We start from the raw sequence: 15,433 nt of genomic DNA on the forward strand, positions 1-15,433 counted from the left end.
GAAGAGAATATGCAGAGAAAAGAAAGGAGAAAGTATTAGATACATTACTCTGGACAGTTCATTTAATGTCTCTCAGTTTACTTGTTTTTTTTTCTTAACTAAATAATCCCCAGATGTTTCTAAAGCTATTAAAGTGATTCAGTTTTTAAAAGTGAAGAATTTGAAGAAATAATTCAAGAAAAATAACCTTAAGTTGTCAAAATCATTTTTAAGCAAGAGTAAACATTTGAGAAACAAAAAATTAAGATTTAATTCATAGATCTATCATACCTAATCATTACAAATGATAATGAAAACATTGTTAATATTCTTCAAGAAATAAACAATTCCCAGTGGAGTAGAAAACAGATCTCTCAAAGCTTAAATAGGTCTCTTTTTAGAAGGGGTGGAAAAATGGATCTATGAATGGAAAAGGGGAATGACATTTTGTTCAATTTTTTAAAAACCCACCCCAAACTTATATCTAAATATTTATCAAATTTAGTTTTCTTTCAACTCTTAATTTGTTACAAAACAAATTAATGTTTTAATCAAGTTTCCCATTTGATACAGTTTTCCTAAGATAGGATCAAATAGCAAGGTTCAAGAGTATGGAAAAATTTCCAGTGTTTCCATCACCTTTACTATGTGTTTACTCCAAGAAGAAGAAAAGAATGAAACAGAGTCTATTTAGTTGTGTGTGAGCATGTGTGTGTGTGTGTGTGTGTGTGTGTGTGTGTGTGTGTGTGTGTGTGCATGTACAAGCATGTATGTACGTATTTGTGTGCTGGTAGTGGGACTTGAAATCAAGGTTCAGATTCTGTCCCTGAATTTTTCTATTCACTAAACACTAACAACTCAACCACTTGAGCCATTACTTCCTGCTTTTTGTGGTTAACTTTCCTGCTTGGCTTGGCGTTGAACTCCAATCCTCAGATCTTAGCCTCTTGAGTAGCTAAGATTATAGACATCAGCCATTGGCACCCACTGGTTTTTTTAGCTGAAAAATAATCTTTCCAAAGCTGAATACTATCTCAGATTAAGGCTGTCAAGACTAATGTAAGTGGCCATAGGTAATGGATCCACAGAGAATTTTAGGGTGTCTAGTCAGTCTGGGACTTTGCACCAGCCCCAATTTCCAAAAAAAAAACTGTTAAGGTGAAAAATAGACAGAAATGGTGGAAAACTTGACCTTGGAAAACCATCAAAGACTCTGAACTCAAATTTCTCTCTGTGAAACAAAGCTTTCCATGCTTATTTAAAAATACAAGCCATTCCCCTGGGTATTACAGAAGGATTTCTCATATCACTTCTTTCTTCCAGTCTACTTAGAAATATCCAAATACTGGTCCTTAGGATGGAAGGCCAGTTCTCTCTGTTCTAAGGGAAAGCTTGTAGTACTAAGACAAGTGAATGTTAGGAATGAAGGAGAAAAGATTAGCCTAGCCTTTACCAAGCAGGTTCAAAATGAGGGCAACTTTCAAAAGTAATTTGAGTCAATGTTTTTCTTCACACTTTGAATTGTTTTGGTCATCCCTTGAAACAGGAAACCAAAACTCAGGTGTTATCAATTGGTGTTCTCAACATAGCAAGACAATTTATTATGTTTTCCTCTAAAAGTTCCAACCTGATCAACATTCTAGAACTGCTTGACTTAATTAAGCAATATAGTTTTGTTTTTTCTAAAAAAAAAAAGGGGGAGAACTCAAGCCTGTATCTTAACTACATAGGAGGCAGCTATTGGAGGATTACAGTTCAAGGGCAGCCAGGGCAAAACAATGCACAAGACTGTACCTTAATTGACAGATGGTTAAAGTGTGCACATGATGTCTGTCTTCCCAAACTTTGGAGGAAGCATGATTGCTGTACAGAATGGCAAGCCCTCATATTCCATTGACAAACAGAAGCACAAAAAGGAGGCTTGCAGTCCAGATTGGTCAGGATATGCAGTCATAGGGCCTGAACTCAGAGCCTCCCACTCTTGCTTCGGCTTTTTTTTTTCTCAAGTCTGGCATTCTATCACACAAGCTATACTTCCATTTCCAGTGTCTTGGTGGGTAATTGGAGATAAGAGTTCCACAGACTTGTCTGTTTTGATCCTCAATCCTCAGATCTCTGTCTAATCAGTAGCTAGGATTACAGGTATGAGCCAGTGGCTCTTGACTCGTATTTTTTATTCTTTTCCTTAATTTTGTAAATTAGCAATGAAAGATTTCAGATGTTTTAGCTGACCCTACCCATGAGTCTACTGTAAACTCTAGTTCTTGGACTACTGGTATGATTTTTATTTGAGTGTTAAATCCAAAAAGATTTTCTTTTGCTCTGTTGATTTGCTACAAATCTACTAGTGTGATGTTCACATACTTAGCAATGTAACTTCATACTAATTAAAATTAGAATTACATTATTAAATGAGATAATGTATCTTCTCTCTTGATATATTAAACTTATTTTATCCAGGACATTCTTAATAACTATAAAAAGGGAAAAAGGAAATTAAACTTACATCATCTGTTTCAGTCTTCACTTTAAAGTCCATTTCTTTCATATTTATTATGTTTAAAGTCTTTTCTCTCAATTAAAGGCAGATAGAAAACACAATAATTTCCTGATTATTATATTAATAATTGAGGAAAAAGAGATAACTGGTTTTATCTTAACAATTAGAAAGTGCCTAAAATAGCTTCAGTTTTATAACATAATTATTCATAAAATACTAGTAAATATATGCAGATAAAGAGAGATATGGGTAGATACATATTTCTGGAAAATCAGCAATGGAGAACAACAAAGATATCTAATCAAAAATCAGTGAAACAATTTTCTCATTTAGATTGCCAGAGGCCCAGATTATCAAGATGTAAGGGCTGGACTGATAATCATGAAAGAGAAAACATTGCAGAATATATTACATTTGAATCAGGGACAAGTTTTTTGCTCTTCCTTGGTTATCTCATATTGTTACAATATTTCACTTTGTTATCTGATATATTGTATATATGCTTATTTGGTTATTTGAAATCAGATAGGAAAGGGGGAAAACAAGATGAGGGATGAGGGTGGTGGGAGGGAAATGGGGACCAAGACATGAGAAAGGATATCAATGTTTGTGAAGTAATGCACCTTCTATCTGGTGAATATAGTGTAACCTTTCTATTAATTACAATACAAATATATGAAAAAAAGAAAGAATAAGATAATAATGAATTTGTTTCTACAGGATATATAAAATAGAATCAGTATAGATAAGAACACAGTATTTCATAAACAATTTTTAGAAAACATTAAGGGATGACCATGAGAATTATTCCAGATCTATATTCTGAAAGCAGACCAGGAATAGGACCAAATAAGACAATTAATTATAGATGTTCAGTACCAAGACAAAGATAGTGTGTTCCTGCATAAATATATGGGCGTTTGGAAATTAAGATTTTCTTGTTAATTTTTGAAAATGATTACTCTTGCTTTATGACTTGTGTCTTATTGGACATTATATCCTTCACTTTTTTAAAAACCCATCTATTAGATAGTATATGGCTAAGGGCATTTTTTATTTGTCTAGATTTTTATACAGTTGCTGTAATTCAGATTAGAAATGTACCCTAAAGCCTGTTCACTAAAGGCTTTTTTGCTAATAGGAATTGCAAAAGGTATGAGAGAGTGGCCCCTCTCTCTGTGTATCTCTCTCTCTCTCTCCTCTCTCCAAACCATGAGCAAATGAGCATATGTTCTCTACCATGAGCTCCCACTATAACGTACAAGCAGCTGCCCTAGGCCCAAAGCCACAGGGCCGAGTGACCGTTTCCTCAAAACCTTTAAAATCATAAGGTGAAATCAACTTCTTCCTTTCAAGTTACTTTATCACAGCTATTTGACATAGTGATAGGAAGCTGATTGAATATTTTAATTTGATGATGCTGAGAATTCTCTCCATCAAGACCTCTATCGAGAGTGCATCTGTCTGTCTCTATGGCACTGATCAGACATAAACCACGACATTCTAGGAATACACAGTTTTTGCAGAATGAAAGTCACTGGTACCATCCTACATGTATCTTTCGCCTAAGGGTAAACCAAGTCTTTAAAGGAAAGCATACCTTGGGAAACGTCCTATCACTATAGAGATGGTACTGACCACACCGAACAATAGTCCTATGTTGGTAAATACGTAAGTGAGGATCCAGATTCCCTGAAAAAGAAGAGGTGACAGAGAGTATTGGCTCCTCACTGAACTCTGCTACCAGATTTCCCATGGCGAATCTCTTAGCCACAATGTCTTATTTGAAAAGTGGTAAACAGAAGCTCTAAAGACAGAAACAAGTATGTAGTCCCTCAGATGCTCCACAATCACAACAGAGAAAGGCTCCATTTTTCATTTCCAGTTCCCTCAGTTCCATCCGCAACGAACACTATATTTAAGATTGTAAATAGCTGATCAATATGTATGTGGTCAGAGGCATGCTATAATTTCCCACTGTTTGTCATTTGGTGTACCAGGATTATAAGTAATTGCAAATTTTTTTGTCAGTCTCAACAATATTCTGAATTTTCTAGGATTGCTATAAAAATAACAAATGCCATTTATTACTGTGTAAAATTCTCAAAGCCTAGTATTAAAATGACTGAATCAAACAACACTACCAAAGCTACTTTTAGATCAACAAGTATAAGAACATTATAATTTTATTTACAAGGGTCCACTTATTGTGAAACCAAAAGAAAGGAAAAAGGCAGACAATTTAGTTCATAGGGAGATTTCAGAACAGTAAGAAACTCTCATTTCCCTTTTAGTTGGAATTCCAAAATTATTTTAGTTTTATCTACCACTCAAAGTTATAACAAAACAAAATATTGCAGTATAGCAGGCATTTATAAGCTTAATGATGCAAAACTACCTTTAAAAGCAAAATACTCTGTGACATGCAGAAAAATTATATTTCTAAATACAAAATCTTGCATTCATCAAATTGTAGATTACCAAAATGTCTAGATTCTTTTTTCCCCTAAATAAACTGCATCATTTTATTCATACATACAAAATTGATTTCTTTCTGTACATTGATTTAAAGTGTTATCACTTTTTAAAATTTTTTATTGTAATTAAGGTTATATGATATTTGTCAGATAGAAGGTGCATTAATTCACATACATTGATACCCTTTCACATGTCTTGGTAGCCATTACCCTCCCCCCTTCACCCCTTACCCATCTTGATTTTCCCCACTTCCCTATCAAATTTCAAATAACCAAATACAAATAAATTCAATATATCAGATAACAAAGTGAGATACTGTAACAATATGAGATACCCAAGGGACAGCAAAGGAGATGAGATATAACATAGTACATTAAGGACAACAATCATTCGTTATATGGCTTTTGTTTCAATATCCTGGAGGTCCTTTCAATTAGCTTCATACTATATGGCCTTATGTACCAAGATTTTGCTCTATTGCAGATCTCTGCTAGTAGAACCCAAGGTTTCTACTGATTATGACGAATGAGGGAAACCATTGAGCCTAAGTTCCTTTGAGTCTGGCTTACTTCACTTAATATGATTTTTTTTCTAAGTCTTTCCATTTCCTAACAAATGGGGCGATGTCATTCTTTCTGACAGCAGCATAGAATTCCATTGTGTACAAATACCACAACTTGTTGATCCACTCATCAACTGAGGGACATCTAGGTTGGTTCCATATCTTTGCTATGGTGAATAGTGCTGCAATGAACATTGTTGTGCTAGTGGATTGAGTATGCCCTTGTTTCTGGATGGTTGGGTAAATGCCAAGTAGTGGAATTGCTGGGTCATAGGGGAGTTCTCTGTTTAGCCTTTTGAGGCACTGCCACACTGCTTTCCATAGTGGTTGAATGCGTTTGCACTCCCACCAACAGTGTAGTAGTGATCCCTCCTGGCCACATCCCCTCCAGCATCTGTTATTATTCGTTTTCCTGATCCTGGCCATTCTAGCTGGAGTGAGGTGGAATCTTAGAGTTGTTTTGATTTGCATTTCTTTTATGACCAGAGATGTTGAGCATTTCTTCATGTGTCTATAGGCCATTTTTGTTTCTTCTTCAGAGAAGGCTCTCTTTAAGTCTTTGGCCCATTTTTAATGGGATGGTTGTTACTTTGGAGATTAGTTTTGGAGTGATTCAATTTTTTGAGTTGTTGATATATTTTAGATATGAGGCCTTTGTCTGTTGTTTGGTTGGTGAAGATCTTCTCCCACTCTGTAGGCTTCCTAATTAATTTACTAGCTATGTCCTTTGCCATAAAAAAGCTCCGCCGTTTAATGCAGTCCCACTTATCCAGCCTTTTTCTGATTTGTTGTGATTCTTGGTCCTTATTAAGAAAGTTTCTACCTGTGCCAAGGAGGCCTAGTGTATCTCCTATTCCTTCTTGTAAAGTTTTCAATGTGTCGGATTTTACCTCGAGGTCTTTGATCCATTTGGACTGCAGGGTAACAAAGAAGGACCCAACTTTAGTTTTCTGCAGGTGCTTAACCAGTTCTGCCAGCACAACTTGTTGAAGAGGCTGTCTTTCTTCCATTCTATTTTTTTGGCTCCCTTGTCAAAGATTAGGTGGCTGTAGGTCTGTGGTTTAATATCTGGGTCCTCAGTTCTATTCCATTGGTCTTCAGGCCTGTTCTTGTGCCAGTACCAAGCTGTTTTGATAATTATAGCTCTGTAATAGAATCTAAAGTTTGGGATTGAAATTCCTCCGGCGCTGTTCTTTCTACTAAGAAGTGTTTTTGCTATACGGGGTCTTTTATTATTCCATATGAAATTTTGAATTGCCTCTTCTATTTCTTTAAAGAATGCCATTGGGATGTTGATGGGTATTGCGCTGAATTTGTAGATAGCCCTTGGCAAGATTGTCATTTTCGAGGGAGGGGGAGGGTAATGGGTACCAAGACATGTGAAAGGGTATCAATGTATGTGAATTAATGCACCTTCTATCTGGCAAATATCAAGTAACCCTTTTATTAATTACAATAAAAAATAAAAAAAATTGTCATTTTCACAATGTTGATTCTTCCAATCCAGGAGCATGGGAGGTTTTTCCATTTCCTTAGTTCTGCTTTAATTTCCTTTTTTAGGGTTTTAAAGTTTTCATCAAAAAGGTCCTTTACATTCTTAATTAAGCTAATTCCTAGGTACTTTATTTTCTTTGAGGCTATTGTGAAAGGAGTTGCTTTCCTGATTATTGCCTCATTCCTCTCACTGTTGGTGTAGAGTAAGGCAGTTGATTTTTGAGGGTTAATTTTATACCCTGCTACCCTTCCAAAGTTTTGAATCAGCTCAAGGAGCTTGGGAGTAGAGTCTATAGGATTCTTTAAATACAGAATCATGTCATCTGCAAAGAGGGATAATTTTACTTCCTCTTTCCCTACTTGGAACCCCTTTATGCTTGCTTCTTGCCTTATTGCACTGGCTAGGAATTCTAATATTATGTTAAAGAGGAGTGGAGAGAGTGGACATCCTTGTCTCATTCCTGATATTAGAGGGAATGGCTTTAGATTTTCACCATTAAGTGTAATAGTAGCAGTGGGTTTCTCAGACACAGCCTTTATTATATTGAGGAATATTCCATGGATTCCTAGTTTCTCCAGAGCTTTTAACATAAAAGGGTGTTGGAACTTGTCAAATGCCTTTTCCGCATCTATTGAGACAATCATATGATTTTTGTCCTTGCTCCTGTTGATGTGTTGAATTATATTAATTGATGTGTGTATGTTGAACCAGGTTTGCCTCCCTGTGATGAATCCAGTTTGATCATAGTGTATAATTTTTTTGATGAGTTGTTGTAGATGGTTGGCCAGTATTTTGTTGAGAAGTTTTGCATCGATGTTCATCAAAGAAATAGGTCTATAGTTCTCTTTCTTTAATGAATCTCTGTCTGGTTTGGGGATGAGGGTTATACTGGCTTCATAGAATAAGTTTGGTAAAGAACCTTCATTTTCAATTTCATTGAAGAGCTTGAGGAGTAGTGGTGTGAGCTCTGCTTTGAAGACCTTATAGAATTCAGCTGTGAATCCATCTGGCCCTGGGCTTTTCTTAGGTGGAAGTTCTCTTATTGCCATTTCTATTTCAGAGCTTGAAATAGGCCTTTGAGTTGGGTTAGTTCTTCTTGGTTCAGTGTGGGTATGTTAATATTGGCTAGGAATTCATCCATTTCTTCTAGATTCTCAAATTTGTTGGCATAGATGTTTGAGAAGTATTCCCTCATGATATTCTGGATCTTGGTAATTTCTGTCGTGATTTTACCATTTTCGTCTGCAGGAACAAGGCCCACTAAAACAGAGTCTAAAACTTGATTATATTCTTCACTTTCTGCAGATCCCACTTAGATAATTTTCCATTCCAAATCTTCAGACAGGTCCTCGATGCACTCAAAAGTCATCTCGATCTGGAACGGGTTGTGGAAAGGAGAAGGGTTATCCAGCACCCCTACATTGTTCACCTGAACCTTTGCCATGTTTTGAAAAAAACACACACAATCGGGACGAGGGCTGGTTGCAGCACAATAAAGTCCAGCTTGCGGCCGCTCCCAGAGTGCAGACTCCCGGCCCAGGTGCTGGCCCCATGTCCTGCATCAGCGACTTGAGTAATTTTTTTGTTTTTCCTCTTTTTATTTACACGGGAGCACTCTACAGTGTTTTGCAGCTTTCTGATTCCAGTAAACTACGGCCCATTCTGCTCTGATATACAATCAGAGTTGCCCTGGATTAAACTGAGGCATTTTTATCTGTAGAGGTCCTTTTCATATAGAATATAAACATACTGGAGTAAAAGAGAAAATGCCATTTAAATCATTCTTAAAAAACAAAAACAAATAAATTTAAAAGCAGCCAGGTGCCTGGGGCTCACATGTGTAATTCTATATATTCAGGAGGCTGATATATGAGAATCACAGTTCAAAGTCAGCATGGGCAGGAAAAGTCCATGAGACTCTTATCTCTAACCACCAGAAAACCTGAAGTGGTACTGTGGCTCCAAGCAGTATAGTGCTAGTCTTGAGCCAAAGTGCTGATGGACAGTGTGCCAAAGGCTCTGAATTCAAGCCCACAGCTGAAAAGAAAATAGCCCCAACCAGAACCAAAAAAGAACTCTCTCCCTCCTATAAATGTAACACTGCTATTTCATATTCATATTATTTTACTTTTATCATTTTGTCAGGTTAGGACATGATATCTTCTTTCTACATTCTACTTTATTCATATCAGCCAGCCAATATTGGAGTCTTTGGATTGTATGTGATATGAGTTTTCCTTTCTAACATATCATACTGTATACAATAATACCTTAAATATACTGCAAGTTTTGGGCATTACTTTAACTTCTTATGATGACTGTGTCCCACTCCTCCTTGAATGCTATCTGAATCTGCCTGAGGTAGTTGAATCAAACCTCAATAAGGCCTTATGAGTTCCATTCTTCCTGGCTAACCTTCATGTTTCAAAATGGAGCTCAGGATCCTGATCCCTACTATTTATAAAACCACCTAGCCTGGGGACCAGAATTCATCAGAGCATCTGGTTCTATTTTTAAAGTATGTTTATTCTCCTACAACATCATCAGTTATAAGTCAGTCTCTCCAAATGCTCAGTTCTTTATTGAGGCTACTTTATAGCCTTGAAAGATATGTCAACTGGAAATTAATAACAAAGATCAGCAAATTGTTCCATTAGTTAGAATACTGCATAATAATATTTGGTGGCAATTTAGATGAAAAAAACTGTTGGTGAACACACACTGAAATTGGATAGCTCTTAAGCTATTACTTATTTTTAGCTAAAAATTATAATTTTGAACTCACAACTACCAAACATAAACAAACCTTAAAGATAACTTGAAGTAGTATACATAGAAATTCTTGCTCCTTATGGAAAAATGCACCAATGGGAATCACAGTTTAGTAGTTACTGAATTACTGTACCTTTCTGTAATTTATCTGTTATTATGCTATTTGGATGATGAATTACAGCATTAAAATTTCTATAGATGGGGCGTGAGTTTGGCCTAGTGGTAGAGTGCTTGCCTAGCATGCACGACCACCTTCGTTCTATTCCTCGGTACCACATACATAGAAAAAAAAAGCTGGAAGTGGTGCTGAGGCTCAAGTGGTAGAGCTCTAGCCTTGAGAAAGTCCAAAGGACAGTGCTCAGGCACTGAGCTAAAGCCCAGGACTAGCAAAAAAAATTTTTTCTATAGATAGATTCAGCTATTAAGATTTTTGTATGAGCCCAGGAATAAACACCTTCATTTAGCCCTTATAACTTCATTACTTTGAAAAAAATTGACTATGACTTATAATAAAATCAATATCAAATGACAAAAAAATGAAAGGCTTCTGATTTTTCTCATGATTCTACTTACATAATTTTAATTTTAAATTTTTTATTGTATTTTTTGCCAGTCCTGGGGCTTGAACTTAGGGCCTGGGCACTGTCCTTGGGCTTTATCAAAGCTAGCACTCTATAACACTTGAGCCACAGCACAACTTCTGGCTTTCTCTATGTATGTGGCACCAAGGAATTGAACCCAAGGCTGTGTGCATACTGGGAAAGCACTCTACCACTAGGCAAAACTCCCAGTCCCTACTTACATAATTTTTAAAATCCAGCCTTCAAAATTATATTATTCATATACACCTACACACACATTTCTTTGGTAATTTTGTTTGCATACTACTGTAGGTAGTAATCTAGATAATAAAATATATATTATATTTATTATAGTCTAGAGTTGCATATATACAGATGTATATTCTACAAATATTATGTCCAAATCATATTCTAAGTATCTTTGGATTTTCACTGTTGAATTCCTTAGCAGATAAACATATCTATCCACTCCAACTGTGATGGTTAACAGTTGTCAAGTTTATTTAATTAAGATGCTCTTGGACATTATACCAAACACACGCATGTCTCTGAGTGTAGTACCTGAAATTCCATTAGTATTAAATGCAGCCTATCCAGTGAAGACTTAGAGATGAAGCAAGCTAAAGCAAGATGAAGGAGATAGGTGTCTTGTCGGCAGAGAACCTGTGATTCCCGAGGCTTTACTCAACTAAGAACACATCATCCAATAACATTCCTAAATCGGGACTCACTCTAATTCATTTCCTCTATGCTTCCACCTTCACATTATCTTTAAATAGCTTTTTCCTTTAAAAATAAAAATAAAAACAAAAACCAATGCAGAGGGGGTAGGGAGGGAGAAAAACAAGGAAAAAGCAACAATTGTTCAAGAAGTAATGTACTCTCTACCTTATGAACATAACTGTAACCCCTCTATACATCACCCTGACAATAGAATAAAAATTTTAAAAATAAATGAACAAATAAATAAATAAAACAAAACACCCAAGGCATTGTAATGCTAAAAGTATTATCAAGAGATATCCTCATGGAGAAATTAAAGAGAAAATATTTGGATATGTAATAGACAGCTTGGGAAAAATAGTCTCAGAAACATGAATAACTACAAGTGTTTAAAAAACAAGCTGGAAGGAATAGGAGCATACTCTAGTGAACAGTGCTTACCTAGCATGCCTGAAACCCTAACTCAATTCCCCTGTACCACATACACAGAAAAGGCCAAAAGTGGTGCTGTGCCTCAAGTGGTAGAGAGCTAGCCTTGAGGTAGCTCAAGGACAGTGCCTTGGTTCTGAGTTCAAGCCCTAGGACTGGCAAAGAAAAAAATCAAGCTGGAAGAATTTGTGAAAGAAATTTAGTGTAAATTAAATCAACTGAGATAAAGACAATATCTAGAAGTTAAGAAAGTGGGTGGGATAATAACAAACTAGAGATGTACCATCAGACTCTTCTTGCCAAGTAGCTACCAGAAAACCAGAAGTGGAGCTGTGGTAGAGTGCTAGCCTTGAGTAAATAAACTTAGGGATAGTACCTAGGTCACGAGTTCAAGTCCCATAACTGGCAGGAAAAAAATATGAACATAAAGTTAGACTCAATATACAGCAGAATATATAGTCTTTGAAGCATATTCAAAGATATATTTGAAAATTTTTAATGTCTGAAAGACAATGCCAAGTCTAAAAGGCCCTAAGGGAAAACATTTGAGAGATAGCAAAAAAGTTTGCATTTAGTATAAAAAGCCAACGTTTTCAAAAAATGAAAGAGCTCAAGAATATGAAACATGCGTAGTTTCTTGGAAAACTACTTTGTGATAATGTACAAAAAATAAAGATTTGGGATGAATACCTCAGTAATAAGACTTTATAGTTTTTGATTGCCCAATAGCAATCAAAAGCCATTTAAACAATAAAATTCTCTATTTTCTCTAATTTAATAACTGAACTCATCTTCCCATGATGATCCTAATTAGAAACTCAAACCTCATTCTACTTCTCCTCTTCATATTATAAAATAGTAATGGTGCCTAAGTAAAAATCTTTCCTACTTATCAAATCTGTTGTTGCCTCTTGAATGTCATGGTCTTAGCTTTGATCACTGACTGAAGCAATGCTGTGATTTCTATATGGTATAAAGGTTCTGATCTATGCCTTTCAGTCATCTTCCTAACTTTTCTAATACAGAGTGCATTCTTATTTTTCATTTCAGTAGCATGTTGCTGTCTCAGAATGACATTTAATCTTGCAAAGATTAAGTAGTCTTTTTCAATTCAACCTATACTTCACTTTCCCAATTCCATCTGTCACTATTACCATCCTCACAATATCTGTGCCTTGATTGTTTTATAGCCAACCACCCTTATACTATCTCTACATTTTTGCATACATGGCTCTCTTCTATTCATGAGTGGTATCTTTGTCCTTCAATTTAGAAGCTACTTCCTCAAATAAGCCTTACCAAACATCTCTCCTTTTTTGGTAGAGAGACACGCTTCCTCCTTCACGATCAATACCTTCCTTAGAAGTACTTTTGTACAAGGTTAAGGGTAAGTTTGAATCTTCTCTTCCAGTTCTTTCTGTGAGCTACCTCATACATGCTACCTTAATAAAAGCCATGTTCCAACATCAGCCTAGCTAATTATATTTTCTATTGTTTTAAAGTCCAAAGTATCTCAAGTTTGCATGCAGAAGCACAGTATTTTAACTAAGTGGGATAGTTGGCATTCTTATTTTTTAATTTTGAATAACTGTATTTTACTTTCAGGGTGATATATAGGGGGATTACAGTTACATCAGCCTAGCTAATTATAGTCTCTTGACCTACTTACCAAATAGTATTCCTTCAGGTGTTAGGTCTGTTGGTGACTCTTTCATATTGACCTGTACATATTTATGCTCCTACTTGCTTTTCCTAGCACTAAGTGTATTCTTGGATTTTATCATGTATGCATATATAAGTTAATGTTTCTAGAAAGGAGAGGTTATTTTTTATTAATCTCTAATTCCTCACTCTGCATTAGACTCTAGCTGAAGCACATGAATACAATAGTTAGAAGGAGTGTGATGAAATTAACCAAGAGCAAATGTAACCCTCCAAAGTTTCAAAATACATAGGAAATAAAACAGAAAATACATAGATCATTATGTTTCAATGCAATGGATTCCTTAATTGAGCCAGTCAGACATGTACATGAAATATATCACACATACAAAATAGAGAGAATTGTGGATACTCTATTTAGACAAGTTTATATAAGTGCACTAAACATTTGGGTTAGTCAAAAGCATATTGTGCTGTTCAGTAAAATTTAATCTGAACCAACACTATCCTATTAGGGCACCTAACCCTTCCCTCAGTGTAACCCAATTGAAAGATAATTCCCAAGACTTCCTGTGTGTCAGGTAAATATGGCCCACCATGTAATACTCAGCTTCCATTCATGCAACATCCCTTCATCGCAATGAATGCTGAAGCCTTGGTATTCAGAATGCTAGAAATCAAGATATTTCTGTCACTGTGGACTTTCTTGACAACTATGCTTCCAGAATCAATTCATATCATAAATCAGGCATCCCCATTTCACTCAAACTAGTTGGAAATTCAGTGAGAAGTTTCTAAACTGCTTGTCCATCAGCATTTGACAAAATTCTGCTTCTCATTAAAACAATTTGCATTTTAATAATCGTATTAAGATTTTGGAAAATAGTAACTCATAGTTCACTAGTCTCAATGGAATCTTTTTTTTTGCCAGTCCTGGGCTTGAGCTCAGGGCCTGAGCACTGTCCTTGGACTTTCTCAAGGCTAGAGCTCTACCACTTGAGCCCCAGCACCACTTCCAGCTTTTTGCTCTGTATGTAGTACTAAGGAATCCAACCCAGGTCTTCATGCATGCTAGGCAAACTCTCTACCACTAGGCCAAACTCCTGGCCCAATGGAATCTTTTTTTAACAAATTAAAATGTTCAACATGGGCATAGGCCAAACAGAAAAAAATAGGTCAAATTTCTATTTTAAAGAAATATTGAAATGTACTTGTTGATATGTCAGAAAAATGTCAGGCCAAATTTCTTACTTACCCCATCTATTTTATCCACATTCCAATATTTTTTCAAATCCCAGAACTGTATTAACATTCCTTTTAGTCCCAAAACATTAATGCTTGCAAGAACACACTATAAAATATAATAATAACAAAGTAAGTAAAAGCTTTCATCTGAATTTAAAACAATTTTTTTCTTTTTGCTCTTAAATACTGAAAAGCAATCACCAATAAGAAGACTAAGTATATCATTTATTTGGAAGTAAATGTCACTTTATGGAGACAGTACCGTTATAGGTAATTACAGGACAAAACTTATTCTGTAAAACAATTCTGTAAAAAAATGAAGTCAAATGACAATGTAGGAATTACAGGGGTAAATTTTATAAGACTGAGGGTCCCCTTAACTTTGAGGATTATTATTTGCTAAAATACACATAGCTAGGCATGGTGCCACTTCCAGTTTTATCAGTAGATTAGTGGAGTCTTACAGACCTTCTTGCCCCAGCTGGCTTCCAACTAAGATCCTTAGATTTCAGCCTCCTGAGCAGCTGTGATTACAGGTGTGAGCCACTTATGCCCAACTTCATGTTTCTTTATGAAGGGTTAGGAATTGTACCAAGACTTCATGTAATGGTAGAGAAATTCTCCTTAGTCACCTACAATCTAAGCCTCATTATCCTCATTTTTCACCTCTACCCTCTATTTGCTCACACAATAACACTGATTCCACAGGGTTGTGTTCATCTGTGAGCTGAAGAATTAATCAGCCTCTCATTCCCCCTATCAAATGTTATTTCTCTGCAACTCACACCCCCAGTCAGCCATCATTTATGGACGATAATATCACATTATTGTATTAATCCTCCCAAGACAGATTATACACAAGGACTCTAACAAAAAATAAAGTGAAAAAGTAGATGGTGAAAAAGCATTACTGTACCATGGGCAGCCAGTGTAGCAAAGGTCCAATTGCATAGATGACTATAAGTACAAAAATGCAAGAGATTAGACAAGCCACTGGCAAAATACAG

General features: G+C 35.8%; 1 pseudogene; it reads right to left on the reverse strand.

The window, feature by feature from the left end:
* LOC150040315 (anion exchange transporter-like) overlaps positions 1-15,433 on the reverse strand; it is a 41,200-nt pseudogene that overhangs the window by 16,508 nt on the left and 9,259 nt on the right.

Source organism: Megascapheus bottae, chromosome Y (genome assembly GCF_031878675.1).
Source record: "Megascapheus bottae isolate mThoBot1 chromosome Y, mThoBot2.hap1, whole genome shotgun sequence".
In the NCBI taxonomy this organism is placed as follows: Eukaryota; Metazoa; Chordata; class Mammalia; order Rodentia; family Geomyidae; genus Megascapheus; species Megascapheus bottae.